The sequence below is a fragment of the Numenius arquata genome, chromosome 9 (genome assembly GCF_964106895.1).
Source record: "Numenius arquata chromosome 9, bNumArq3.hap1.1, whole genome shotgun sequence".
Taxonomy (NCBI): Eukaryota; Metazoa; Chordata; class Aves; order Charadriiformes; family Scolopacidae; genus Numenius; species Numenius arquata.
The window spans coordinates 49,943,705-49,959,049 of record NC_133584.1 but is presented as its reverse complement, the minus strand read 5'-3'; positions in this window follow the sequence as shown (position 1 = coordinate 49,959,049).

The following is a 15,345-nucleotide window of genomic DNA, read 5'->3' as shown; positions in this document are numbered from 1 at the left end:
TCGTGAGGTCTGTGCATCAAATGAGTTCCCTTGTATGATGCATGTTTTTCTTGCTCTTCCCTGGCTCTGGGAAACAGGACTGAGTTGTGTGGACTATGCCAGAAGCAAATGACAACACTCGCTTTGCCAGCTCAGCTGTGCTGGCAGGCACTCATTAGGTTGGAAGGAAAGCTGTGCTTCATTCCCACCCCTCTGCCCACTCCCAGCCCACGAGCTCCCACAGGAACGTGCTGACTCCTGGGGACTACATGTGAAATCCAGGCACTGAGCAGGCAAGTGTGGTGGGTGTCTTTGCAATCTTTGACACAATACAAATCTATAAACGGTACATTAAACACTGTAAAGACTCCAGCATACATACATATATAGAGGTACCAAAACCCTGAACAATTAAATGCTGGGGAAAAGCAGAGAACTGTGTGTATAATCTATAATAACAGAAAAATTTTCATATTATTTTTGAGCAAGCTGTTTATCAAATTTCCAGCTGTGTGCTGGTAATAACTGTAACTCCTGACAACTCCCAGCATTGTTCCTTTCTCCTCAGGCTACTTCTGACACTGCCTTTGCTCTACTAATGTCAGCAGGGAGGATAGACAGAAGAAGCAGGCTATCAAGCCACACAGATGCTTCATTCCTTCAAATACACTTTCTGTTTCACTGAAGAAGAAATCAAGAGCCTGTTTTTCACACACAAAAAAAAACAACGATCTCATACTCAAAGCTCCATGGAGGAATAGTACATGTGGAAAAGAAGAGGAATTTTCCCATCCAAACCAAAGGCTACAACTAAGTTGGCGTTGCGCAGCACTTCAACAGCAGATGACACAAGCTGAGTGGTGCAGTTGGTATGCTATAGGGAAGGGATGCCATCCAGAGGGGCCTTGGCAGGCTGGAGAAGTGGGCCCATGCATACCTCATGAAGTTCAACAAGGCCAAGTGCAAGGTCTTGCACCTGGGTCAGGGAAATCTACAATATCAATACAGACTGGGGGATGACTGGATTAAGAGCAGCTCTGCAGAGAAGGACCTGGGTATACTGGGGTCCCCAGTACAAGAAAGACATGGACCTGTTGGAGTGGGTCAAGAGGAGAGCCAAAAAATGATCAAAAGGCTGGAACACTTCTCCTCTGAAGAAAGGCTGAGAGAGCTGGGGTTGTTCAGCCTGGAGAAGACAAGGCACCTTCCAGCCTTGCAATATATCAAAGGGACTTACAAGAAAGACTGAAAGACTTTTTACCAAGGCCTATAGTAAAAGGGTCAACAGTTTTAAACTAATACAAGATAGATTTAGATTAGATATTAGGAATAATTTTTTTTTACAGTGAGGGTGGTGAGACACTTGAACAGGTTGCCCAGAGAAGCTGTGGGTGCCCCATCCCTGGAAGTGTTCAAGACCAGTCTGGATGGGGCTTTGAGCAACTTGGTCCAGTGGGAGGTGTCCCTGCCCATGGCAGGGGGGTTGGACTACATGACCTCTACAGGCCCCTTCCACTCCAAACCATTCTATGATTCTATGCTTCCTAGGCAACTTGTGAAGCACCTCCTCACATTAGCTGTCAACACAATTTCTCAGCCAGCTTGCATGAAACAGGGATCACCCCAAAACCTGTTTATACCTTGCATAGCAGAACCACACTGGACAGGGAAAGATGTTTTTTCTCCCCAGTATGTGCAAAAGATGAAGGTATTTTAGAGGACAAGGTTCTGAAAACTGTTGTATGATACTGTGATGGGTTGAGCCTGACTGGACACCAGGTGCCCACCAAAGCCGCTCCATCACTCGCCTCCTCAGCTGGACAGGGGAGAGAATATACAACGAAAGGTTCGTGGGTTGAGATAAGGGCAGGGAGAGATCATTTAGCAATTACTGTCATGGGCAAAACAGATGCAACTTGGGGAAAATTAATTTATTACCAATCAAATCAGAATAGGATAATGAGAAATAGGAACAAATCTTAAACCATCCACTCCTCCCTTCTTCCCAGGCTTAACTTTACTCCCAAATTCTCTCCCTCCTCCCCTGAGTGGCACAGGGGCATGGGGAATGGGGGTTGAGGTCAGTTCATGACATGTTGTCTCTGCCGCTCCTTTCTCTTCAGGGAGAGGACTCCTCACTCTCTTCTGCTCCAGCATAGGGTCCCTTCCATGGAAGACAGTTCTCCATTAATTAATCCAATGCGAGTCCTTCTCATGTGCTGCAGTTCTTCAGGAAACCATTTTTTTCCCCCTTCTTGACTATATTATCCCAGAAGTGCTACCACCACCCACTCAGCCTTGGCCAGTGGCGGGTCTGTTTTGGAGCCAGCTGGCATTGGCTTTAGCAGACATGGGGGAAGCTTCTAGCAGCTTCTCACAGAAAACACTCCTGTAGCCCCCCCGTTACCAAAACCTTGCCAGGCAAACACAATACAGATACCATACACATCTTCTAATATGCTGACACCGAATAGGTACTACACAACTATTAAACTTTTTGAAAAAGGGGTCAGTCAGCTTAGAAGGAATTAGTGATGGCAGAAGTTGTCTTTCTCCCTTCACTGTCTCTCCTGTAAGCCGGCCAAATGGATCCTCTTCAGTGATCTTTACTTCATGGTGGACATTGCATTGTTTCGTGGCATCTGTGGCTCCCAAAAATCCCCACGGGTGAAAAACTTCCTCAGTCGGCTGAGTCTCATCCTCCTACTCCTCTCTCAGAACCCAGGGATCCAAACACACAGCAGCTCCACGCCTGCACTTTTCCAGCAAGGAAAACGGGCTATGACAACCTGTAGGAGTGGAAGATGAAAGCAATCCACCTCCAGGTGTTTATTATCAGTGCAGAAAAGCCAGGCAAGGAGCACCACCCCAGACACTGGCAGAGGAACCAGGGCAGAGAGTACTAGACACAGTGAAAGCCAAATGGGACCAGGCAACACTGAGCTCTGTGGACCTCCTCTAGCTGACCCTGCTCTTAGCAGGGCCTTGTACTACAGAGTCTTCAGAGGTCCCTGCCAGCCTCTGCGTTCTGTGACTCAAGAACTATGGACATCCTTTCAGTAGTAATATGGGGAGAAATTGATTATCAGGTATAGGTAGAGCTAATATACTTTCATGGTATTGGTATATTGCCCATCAGTGACCTTGGGAACATGCTGTTCTCTCTACTCAGAAGGAAAACTCACTCTGAACTACCAACTTTCTCCTTCATGCAACACACAGGGCTCTATTCTGAGATTTTAACTAAACTTACACTTCCCATCCCAAAATGATGGGAAGTCCATCAGTTAAAAACAAGAAGAATTTGTGTGTTTGTATAACACCATGCGGAAGTCAGAAGCAGTGATAATTTACTGCTGATAACATAAACCTCAAACTAAGGCTGAAACAAGCAGGCTAGGTTCTGATTTATATTACACTAAGCAAAAACTGGAATAAATCCAGTGATTTCAGATTACTTTACTGGCTTTACCAAAGATCAGATTCAGGCCTGCAATCTTTCTGTGTAAAAGAAATGGGAGAAAATAGAGAGTAATGACATTAAGGAATGCAATTATCCAACTGAATTGAATAATAAATGGAGAGAAGAGGTTTAAGCAAAAGAAGAGAGATATATTTTTAAATTTTATTTGAAATGAGATGGATATTCAATTAGATTCAAGCAATAAAAAAAACATTTGAAAGGGTAAAAGCGGTGCAGGAGGATGGTCTAACACAACAACGACTAGTATGTAGGGCTTTTTTGCTCTAGGTGAATTTATTTAATTAAAAGTGTGGATTTGTTTTCTGTAGAGTCTGGAATAAAACAAAAAGGGAGTTCTCTACATTTTCAACATGAAAATTGACAGCAATAGCAGACTCACCAGTAGCTCCACTGTTGATGTGTCCCTGGGAGTGCCCGATAATGAAGCTGTCAGCTTGTGTAATAAACTAACCTGCAGACACGCAGTCTGAAGTACATTGCAGGGTCTTATTTCTGCCACCTCTTCTCATTTGGATTGGGAAACTGCTTACAGCATGCCATAGCTGCCTCTCCTCCTTTGCAAGTGGACATAGGAGGAGGTATGTATCAGAAAGCAGAGACTTGCCTGGGTTATTCAACAAGACACAAGTGCTAGAAGAGCTTCCAGGCTTTACCACTTAGCTTTGGACTTGGAAAGAGAGTGACAAAATCCCTCTTTTGCTTGCTCTTTCTGTCAGACTCTTTTTAGACCACAAGGAGGAGAGTGTCCATATTTCTAATGAAAGCTTAGGCTCTGGATGATCAGTGGTTCTTAAGAGATTTTTTATGTCCTCCTTAACTCCATCACTTGGCGTTGTTGCATGCCGTAACTCACATTTGTTTGGGGTTTGGTTTATTTTTTCACACCCACTTCTCCAATATTTGGTCAGAATTTGGTGACTTACGTGTTCTAGGGAATTAGTGATTAATTTCTGAAAGGACAATATGCTTGTTAATCCTGAGTGTCAGACAAACATGTAAGTATATCTGTTGCCATAGTTTCACTTTCCTGTTGGCCCAACTTCTATCAACTATGGTGATCAGCAAGTAACAAGGTGGTCTGAGTTAAGGAAGAAGCCTCATTTTTCAGCAGTGAAATGAGTATTTTCTTCATTGATCTATTCTCTTCAGCTTTTTCCTCATAAATAATAATAATCTTAAAATGCATGCAGAACATTTACTGTACCTTTTAATAATAATTCATATGCTGAATACCATTCCAACCACCTGAGTGATGGTTAGTCTGATTATCCAGAGTGCTACAACATCAGAGCTTTGATTGCTGTGACAAGTTTGTTATATGCCTTATATGAAATATAATACTTTTTGATTGCTTTCTCTGAGGTTTTATTCTAGAACATGGTTTCCACTAAGTGTCTCCTCATGAGATGCACTGATACGTTAACAGAGAAATCCATAACCTCCTGGACATCACTAGTTCAGAGTGGCCACTGGAACAAGTTATGCATCAGCACTGATGATCACTTTCCAAGCCTTGCATTTCAGAAGAGTGGCTTATACAATTTTTAGGTATTTCAGCTATCTGTGCACTGTTCAGTATTCCACCTCTTCTAGGATAATTGCTGCAAACTTCTCCTTTTTGTGAAGATTACCTGAAGATTATAGTTTCTCCAAGTAGGTTCCAGTCATCTTCTACAACCATGGGACAACATTTATGTAGACTACAAATATCCATCTAGTTTTGTTATGTCAAAATAGATCAACATTTCCTCTGCTTGAGATACAGACTTTTTTTGTGAATTTGTAGACTGGTATTAATTAAAATGCTTCTTTGAGAGAAACACTATTGATGGTTCATGCTTGGGGATATGGGTTTTTAGACTTTAGCCACTGCCTTGACCACATTTACATATAAGCACCAATTTTTTTCTTAGTTTTTGTTTGTTTTTAAATAAATACTCATTTATTGTGTTGCAACTGCCTCTAAAAAAAAGCAATATACCCTTTCTCTCCACTTGTCTTACAGTAGATCTTATTTGCTACCAGTTTGCTTTACTGTTATTTTGAAATGTCACTGTACCCTTATGTTTGATATGAGCAAAGCCAAATTCTCTAAGTTGGTATGCTTATCCTGAAGTACTTTTACTGCTCACCTTCCAGCCTTATTTTAATTTGGGTTTGAATCCATCACATGCGACCTTTTTTGGATCCATCTCTGACTCATAAGTCATTGGGCTCTACTTAATGATACAAGCTTCACTCTTCATTTATATCTATATTCCTCATCGCAGCTCTTAAACAATACTGCCCTACTTTTCTGCAAAGGTGGATTAATCGCATCGAATGCTAGCTGTTTAAGAAGTCAGTTGTCTTTGATCCCTCTGCAGTCAATGGAGATGGCCAGAAATTTCACAGTGATTCACTCCATGCGGAGAGAAATGTCTGAAAGAGGCAGGATGAATATATGCATGCTTATTTTAAGACAGGATGAATCACCTTCTACCAAGTGTCTCTTTCTGCTGATTGTAGAGGCAGCCCTGTAAACCTGCTTAGATCTGAAACTGGATTTCTAAATGCTTAAAGTGAAGCAAAAAAAATCCTACCTTGCTCATTGACAGTGGATAACCTAGAATCAAAATGCCACTCCTGATCTCACTAGGAAGCACATACATTTGCTGAGGTTGATTATTATTCCTATGTATCAGAACCTGTATTCAGGTGTGATTAATGCCATTAGAAGTACAACACGCTGGTCTACCAAATACAGGCAGTCTTTCCTGAACTGCTATTTACTTCCATCAAAGCAGTAGAAAAATTAACTATTTTCCACCCTTTTACAGCCCTTCTCCCCTCCCCCTCCCAAACCAAAATAGTTTTAAGTAGCTGAACTGCAGAGATCAGGCTGCTCCATGCTTCATCATGCCCTTGTCATTCCCTGCTTTTTCCTTAGTATAGTTCTTAGCCAAGTAAAGTCTTGGCCTCAAAGAGTAAGAATAATAATTATTATTAGGAAATACAATATTCTTTATAAGAATTTTCACTCTGATCTTCTAAATGTTACATTAAAGTTTGGTCTTCTCCAACCCATTTCTAATACTCAGCTCTCTCTTTATCCACCACAACCTCCTTAGCAGCCGTGTCCAGCAGTGCACGGTACTGTCCCAGAGCTCCTGATTCTCAGGGAGAGGCGGGCATGGTGAGCACTGCACAGCCCTCCTCCAGCCTCTGCTGGGACTAAGGGCAGCAAGACATTGTTTCCCCTCTGTTCCCAACTCAAAAAGCAGCAAGAGGATCTCTTTGTCGTCCTGTTCATGCTCATGTGTCCTGTGATGACAACTATGACTGACAAAGGATGGAGTAAAACTCTAAGTAGGGATATAAGCATACGGTCTATAATGTTGTGATAACTGAAATAAATATAAGCTAATGCATACATGTTTTGCTTCCATTTAATTTCTACATGAAAAAGGAACACTTAAGTCTCCGGAGTTAGGTTGCTTTTGCACACACATCTATGACAACTGTGAATGAGCTGATTTCAACTGATGATTTTGACCTATGTGCTAAACAACTACATTACTAAAAACCACATGACTATATTATGACAGATATTAACAGAAGTGGTTAGCAGGAAAGCAGATTACAGCTTTTTATTTTCCTAAAAACCTTTCAAAGTCAAAACAAAGTGTTTACATCATTGTGGCTAGTGATCCATTGGTGCAATGCTCGCCCCAAATTCATTATAAACCAATCGTCAGAACTATCCCTTGTGACTGCTTCAGATAGAGCATGATTAAATGCAGAGGAAATACATTACTGAGAAGATGAATCATAATTCTGCAGAATAAAATCAATGGCTTTACACTTTTGAGTTGGACATTGAGGGGCGGTCAAAAATGTTACTCATACAAACAAGTGAGCAAATGAATCATGTAAACAGCTTCAGCAGGAAAAATATACTTAAAATTTGACCGGCAGTAACACTGACTATCAAAGAAACACAGAAGAAAACCTGACAATGTTTTCTTAAGGTAGAATTTTCAAATAAAAATTCCTTCCTCGCACTACTATGAAATGCAAAGTTTTTCCATCACTTACAATCTTTATGGTTTGGAATAAATGTAATAATTTTACTTGGGGTGGCTTGATGGCTTATTTAAAAATAACATTTGAGTTCCTTCACTCTAGTTCTAAGCAGGCAGGTTGGTAACCACGTTGCAGCGAGAGGACAAGATGCCTTAGCGAGGATCGGTTGGTAAGACTCAAGCCACTCAGGTCAACTCAGCTGATGAGACACAGGGTGTCCCAGCTGGTTCTTGCACTGGTATCTGCTAGCTCCACGTGGATGTCTCAGACGCTTAGGGCCTTTCAGATGGCACTAGACACCTCTGCTTAAGCAGCTGAATTAGTTGAATGAGATCTTCCCCACCTAATTTAGATAGCTAACTTGAGTCTAATAAACCAGCTAAGTGCCAAAGCAACCTGCTTTGTCAACAGAGAAAAGCCATCACAGAGGAACCCTGCTCACCTAAATTAATTCATCATGCTTCTTCTGTCTATCGGCTTTCCCTCTGGAGTCCGTGAAAAATGCCTGCCGTCCCTTACCCTCCACTCATGCTAGGAGGATGGCTTTGTTATGCAACTGAAGATCAGGTGGGAAATAAGGTGCTTCTGACCTAGTTGAACCATGGTGTGTTAACCAACAAGCTGCCAGCCTTCCCATCCATTCGTGCAACCAGCAACCAGCAAAGAGTCAGCTGTCATGTCAGCAGAGCTAAAAGGAGAGCTGCTAAGCTCACCTGTGGTTTGTGCCTGTCCATATACACCGTCCCCTTGGCTATTTTATAGAGTAATGCACAAAAAGGTCCAAATCATAGTTGATCTCCAAGTCATTTTTCAGCCTTGACTAGTATCCTTGATGGACATTTCAGCAGAAGGTCAAGGCAGGGAAAGTGAGAAACTAAACTGGTCCCACCAGGAGTGAATTTAGAAGTATTCATTGTACTTCCTCCTTTAGGAGTTTCACTTTCCAGAGCTGCCAAATCAATTTCTGTCATAAAGCACACACTTAATTAAAAATGTAAAAATGGCTTTAATGCAGATTGAGAACATGAGTTCTTCAGTACAGAGTAACTGTGTTACACGGGCAAACCCAACATCAAAAAGCAGTTATGCACATAACCATTTCCTAGTATTTCCTCACTAATTAGCACATGCTAGTAATACTGCTATTTGAAATCAGACTGACAGATAATACAGATGAGTCTCATGTTTTTCCCGAAAAAATGTAAGTATTTTTACAGATGTCAGAGCTCCTAGCAAGGTTATATATTAGAGGGAAAAAAAGAATACACTCTGACATTAATATTGATAGAAACTGCAAAATGAGCAAAAAGGACACAGCACAAGGAAAGCTGGCTGTCTCTGAGGAGACGCTGTGTCCCCAGTACAGGAACCTCATTATTATTTCATGACCTTAATGGCAAGCCTCTAAGCCTTGTGTATGTGGTTTGTAACAAAAAATTAATTACAAATACAAACCAGAAAATCTTAGATATGCAGTAATTAAAAGTTGTTAGCTATTTCTTCTAGTTCTGACTTCACTTACACAGTACAATAGTTGTGAGAGACAGCAAGGTAAAACATAGAACTTTTCATAAGTCCCAAATATGAATCACAGTACACAGTCTTTCTGTTAAAAGATAAGCCAGAGGGAAGCAGGGAGCCTCTCATGCTAAAGGACTGCAGAATTTTATCATTTCATACATTAAAAATAATTGGAATGATTTCTTCCTACTGTTTTTCAATGACAGCTTGACTGGAATAAATTTTTATAACAACTGGTTATTGTGGCTGTGCTAATAAAACCGATATACTTGCTCAGCTGAATCCGTATGTGTGCACACATGGCCATGAATAATAAAATATATACTGAGGAAAGAGAAGGAAACAGAAGAGACCTGTACAAGGCACCACACAATTTGTAGTACCACACCTCCCATGAGAACTTCAGTGCCTCAACCTGCAAAGGACAACACACAAGGTACAGTCTATTGTTTGGTTTTGTTGGTTTTGGTTTTTAACTTTAAAGTGATGCATGCTTTTCAGATTACCTTCTGAAATGCTGTTTTTCTCGGAGTTATTTGGCAATGACAGAAAAAAAGTGAGAGAAAAAAATGCTAGCAACATTTTTGATTTGGACATCGGTGCATGTAGAATTCCTTCAGCAAAGCACATGGGAAGCTGTTACCAAGGAAGAGCTCTGGGACAGGCTGTAGCAATACTTCCACAAAACAGGAAAAAGCAATGGTGATACAGATAAAAATATGAAAGAAAACAAATGAAAGCTATATAAACATTTAAATTATGATGATTATGGAATTCCCCAAAAATACTGTCTGAATTCTTTATCATCCACCAGGATAAAGCAATTGATAGAGGTTGCTAAGCACGGACAAGCTGACTCAGAAATCTTTTCAAAGGTCTCAAAATTGCAAATCTAAAATATCAGCCTGCAGTTCCATTAAATTGTCTAGGAAAATAAAACTCTGTTCTGATTCACTTACCACCCCTGGGAAAACTACTTTAGAAAACCTAACACGAAAAGGACATTATAGGCAATGAATCCTGGAAAGCATGACATATAACTCTAATTCTCAAGGGGCAGGATGTTTTTTCCTAACTTAGGGCTGTCTGTCACTGATAGTCCATGGGAATAGTTGAGGCCCTCAGAACTGGACTACAAAGGTGCTGGACAGAAAAGGAAAAGTAACCATAAAAAGATGGTTCCTTTTTAAAGCAGAGTTGCACTTGCTAAGACAACCTTGAGGGTCTTGCTGAAGCCGATCAGGTCAAGAAGGAACTGTTGGAAGTAACAGACAAGGAGGTACAGCCTGGACAGCATTCATACGGCTATGCCTTTCACAGCAACTGCTGCTCCCAGGTGACAGAAGGCAGCAGTGGGTGAAATATTTTTATTCCCATCCATGATACTAAGCAGCTGTATCGCATTGACAGCTACCCTGGACTATTTAAGCCTGAGCCCGTAGAATCTGGAAAGCTAGAAATACCAAACACTGCCTTCCTTGGCATTACCTCATGATTACTTCACTCATCACTGGGGAACGTGAAGGTGAAAAGGTTTATGATGAAAAATGGTTGTTGCTCTCTCTAATGATTCCAGAGGCTGGGAGTGACTTTGAGGATGATACAATCTCTTTGCTATTTCTTGTACTTCTGCAATAAGGTACACAAATTAAATTGCTGCTAAGAAAAAACAAAAATATCTTGGATGACAAATAGAAAACTATTCTTTCTTTGTAGTCAATGCCATCTTCACCATTTATTGCACCCACAGTTTTTAACTCCAAAAATGCCCCACAACTTTAGAATATGAATATAACATCTATAGTGGAATTGAAATCACTTGGTTGTAATGCTCTTAAATTTTGGTCTCTACACTAAGATAGTCATTTAGGCCAACAGAGCCACCGTCATCTCCAAATAGCGATTCAGCAAGTTGATCTAAGACATTTCTCCTAGGATGGGATGAGTCATACTTTGGAGGTGCTGTTCTCTCTCCATTGACTCTCCAGACTATCATGTCTAATAATCACTGATTAAATTAGGTCTCCTGAATTTGTCTGATCCCTTTTTGACCACATTTATATCCTGGTCTCCACAACATCCTGTGGTAATCAGTTTCATAATTTAATTAAAGGTTATACAATAATTTCATTGGTGACCCTATTTCTTGTACTGTGAGAAACAATGACTATTTCTTATTTACCTGCTCCTCATCAGTCATGAAACAGCTAGACTCTCCCCAGCCTACGCTCCATGTTCCTAACCAACTCTGCTCCCTTTTTCTAGACTTTTTATGATTTTACTAACTCTTTATCATGCAAGTGACTATAATTACAGATAGGATGCTCCATATGCTTATACAGTAGAATATTTTTCTACTTCTGTCCTAGTATTTCCTAGCCATTTTAGCTGCTATTTGTCATGAACTGGTAATCTCAGAGATCTATCCTCATTAATGTCCAGTTCCTCTCCCGATTTCTACTAGTTAATCTATAATCATGAATATATTTTGTCCCACAGACATCACCTTCCTCTTATTGCCAAGAAATTCACCTGCCGTTTTATCTTCCCAATATTCAGTATTACAGAACCACGCTGCAGCACTTTATAGTCAGATTTAAATCTTACTGTTATGGGTAATCTCAAATTCTATGCAAACTTTCTCACTTCACTAGTCAACTGAACAAGTCATTTATGACTACATTTCATTTTTTTTCCCTACTCTCCATAAATTGTAAAAATGTGTTATAACTGGTTTTATGCCTACTATCTCTTACCATATTATACATATATACATACTAAAAATTACTTAGAAAATTCAAAACTAGATAGAAGATGGCTTAAACACGTTGCTATCATTAAAGGCTAAAGACTTGATAAAATCTTTCATAGATTCACATATTTTAAAAACCTGGGAAGAAGTGTTGTGATTGTTTAGGACGGAAATAGTAGAATTTCACATACAAATTCCTGGCTCATCTCCAATCTCTGTCATTGAACAAGAGTACGGTTTTTAGATAGGCACCTGGTCTTGATTTAAAGCTTTAAAACAACAGGTAATCTAACAGGTCTATAGTAAGATCAGGCCCTGCTTATGCTAAATGCTGCACCAATAGAGCTGTTAACTCTCTTTGGTGTGAGAATGTAGGGGAAAAGTTAAAGGAAATGAAGGATACAGTTTAGTAATAAGCTAAGCAGTGGAATAAAATAATAACAAAAAATCCCCAAATCTTCAAAATCCAGCAGTAAGAAACATAGTAATCTTAAAAGCTATTGTGGCACTCACCAGGAGCTTGGAACAACTAGTAAATCAAAACAGAGAACACAATATAAAAACTGCTGGCTGCCAGAAGGCAAAGAATTGTTTGAGCTGGTTATAGTTGTAGCACTTTCTCCCCCCCCCCTTTTTTTTTTCCCCTAAATTACTGCAAAAAGACTCAGTATAAAGAGAACCTGTTACAGAATCTACTCTGGAACTGAACACAACTCCAAATGATGGACTTTTGGTAGCGATATTTTTCAATCTCCAAGACAAAAGGGAATACAGAAAAAATTAGATTCAGGAAATCTGCCTGCTTTTTCATGGTGGAAAAAATCCGCTCATCTTTCCTGACCAGAGCAGCCCCGTTACTAAGGCCAGGCAAAAGGGGAGGGGAGCGAGCGAATGTCAAGAAAAAGATTCAGGGAAAAGGATCAAAAATCTCTTTTCTCACATAAAAAACGGTATTGTATTCTGTGGGAAAATGTGTGTATCTTGGAATGGAAAAAATGTAGACTTCAAGGCAAGTGGTATAAGGTGCCAGATTTACAAAGACATGTAAGCACTTCTACGTGTCTGGACCACTTGCTAACATAGATGCTGTTATCTAATTGCCTTGGTTCATTTCCATTCAAGTAAGTCAAGGTGACGTTCAGTATAAATGTATCAACCGTCTCTCCGGCAGCTTGAGTGCTCTTATGAAATCTCACCAAATACCTAAATAGCTATGCAAATCTCATCTGAAGTACTTAGTCGCTGCATTCCCTGCTCAAAATGCAACTTAAACTTTGTCACCTCTACTTTCTAAGAATATGACACCTGCATACAAAGCAGGCCAGGCACTGAACTTCGTAATGCCAGCATGTGCATCCATGCCTTGTTTTACGTGCTACCACTTCTTAGTACTTTGAAGGTCCTGATTTCTCACACACTGCCACTGTGAAACATTCAGGTTGGCATTTGATTCTTCATAAAAATAGCCAGGCACATGAATAATCATATGTCATATTACCTTTAGTCCTATGGAGCTGTGAGCGCACATTAACAGAGTGGGGTAAGGAACATGCCCGAATAGTCCAGTGAAATTACTGGCTATAATCTTGCTGAGAAACACCAACACATATATAGATGTACACACACAATAAATATAGGCTAAGCTGGTTTTATTATGCAGACATGCTTAGCGTTAAGAGTGTCTACAAAGTATTACCAAGGCTCTGCTGTCAGACAGACGGTTAGGTAACAGTAAATTGAGTGTGAATCTCAGCCGCAAGTTGTCCCTCTTCTTCCTCCTCATCCAATCTTTTCCCTGCACCTTTGGTTTCCTCCCCCTCCCTGGCAGTGCACTTTCCAAGCCAGTCCCAGTAAATCTCTACTAGCTCATTCTGACTTTCTCCCACTTTTCTTCCCTCCCTCCTTCCTACCTGGGTCTTATTCCCTACACAATGACATTTCTCATCATCTCTGGTGTTTTATCTGCATTTTTTCTTTCCCTTTTTTGGCTTTTCATCAGCAAAAGCAGCGAGAGCAGCGATGTTCACAGCAGGCAAGGCGTATGCATAAGGAAAAAAAAAAAGAGGTAGGCTTGCTTAAACTGCAGAGAAATTAATCTGGGCAACATCCTATTGACAGTTAAAAAATCTTGGCATCTTCAGGCACAAAGGTAAAGCAACCACTCCCAAGGAGCAGAGAAGGATGAATGCCCAGGCTGCCAGCAGTGCTCTCAGCATCTTGCAGAGGGGCAGGTGCTGAATGGGAGGGACCAGGGGTAGGCTGCAGCATGTTTAAATGATGCTGCACACTATACCATATTTTAAAGAGCATTTCATGTTAAAAAAACAGGTTGTAAAGCTAAAAGAATTATGCACCTTATAATTACGTTGTGTAAAGCTTAAACAACCCAAGGCAGCCACCTGATTTACAGGCGTGAGATGCAGGTGCAGGGAGGAAGGCAAGACTGATACAAATGTCTCTCTCACGTGGGCAAACGTGTGGAGTGTGTATGTGTATGTGTATGTGTGCTCCTCCGACTACCCGAAATCACTGTGGACTAGTCGGAGGAGAAGACGCTCACGGAGAGGAGCTGTCAGTGGGCAGGAAGAGCAGCAGAACCAGCTACATTCATTAGCAGTAATGGCAAGTGAGACACACAGCACAACAGTTTCAGATCCTAATGGGTCTTGGTGAATCTAATCACCTAAAAAGTGGGATAAGAGGAAGAAGCGTGGGAGGAGCTGATATCCCTAAGGGATGAGATTAATTTTGATATCCTCAAGTAGAAAAAGAACATTCAAACTACTGGGGAGAGAGGCTGTTACTTACATTTTCTACATGTTATTCTATATCCCTTCTTCTCTCCTCAATCCTAACAAAGCAGTGTTGAGTGAACCTATTTGTGTTTCACTTGTAGCAGACACCATTGTTCACCCTTATTATCACCTGGGTTTCTAGGTGGAGGCTTAAATTGGTTTTGTTTGTTTGCTTGTTTTTCCCAGAACAAATGTAGAAATGACTCTTGCTGCTGCCCGTTTGCTCCTGATAAAGGATAAAATGGAAACAGAAAAGGCACTAGGGTCAGAAATGTCACTTGCATTTGTACCTTCTCTTTTAAAAACTAGCTATACTTCTCACAAAAACCTTTCAGAACATGTAGGAAAAACCTTTTTTAAGGTTAAGAGGAAGAATCAATTTGTTCCTCTGCTCTGCTTGCCATATAGATTGGTTGCCAAAAAAAAAGAGGAAAAAAATCTTAAATTTGACAGGCACAGGAAAGCCCTGAGGAGCTGCAATCCCGCAACCAACCAAACACTCACTGTCTTGAGGTTTCCATCAAATTAGTGCCTGCCACCAAATAAAGCCACTCGACAGTCTGCTCATTCTTCACTGACATCATACTTTCACCCTATGCCAGTATCACTGCTCCAAACTCTTTTAGAAACATTATTTTTCCCTAACTTGAAAGGAGCTGGGCTGATTTATGACTCTAAGAACCTGACCAGAATCTAGAAGGACTTCAAACTACCAGTCTGTAACTTAATCTGTTTCCTCAAGAAATTGA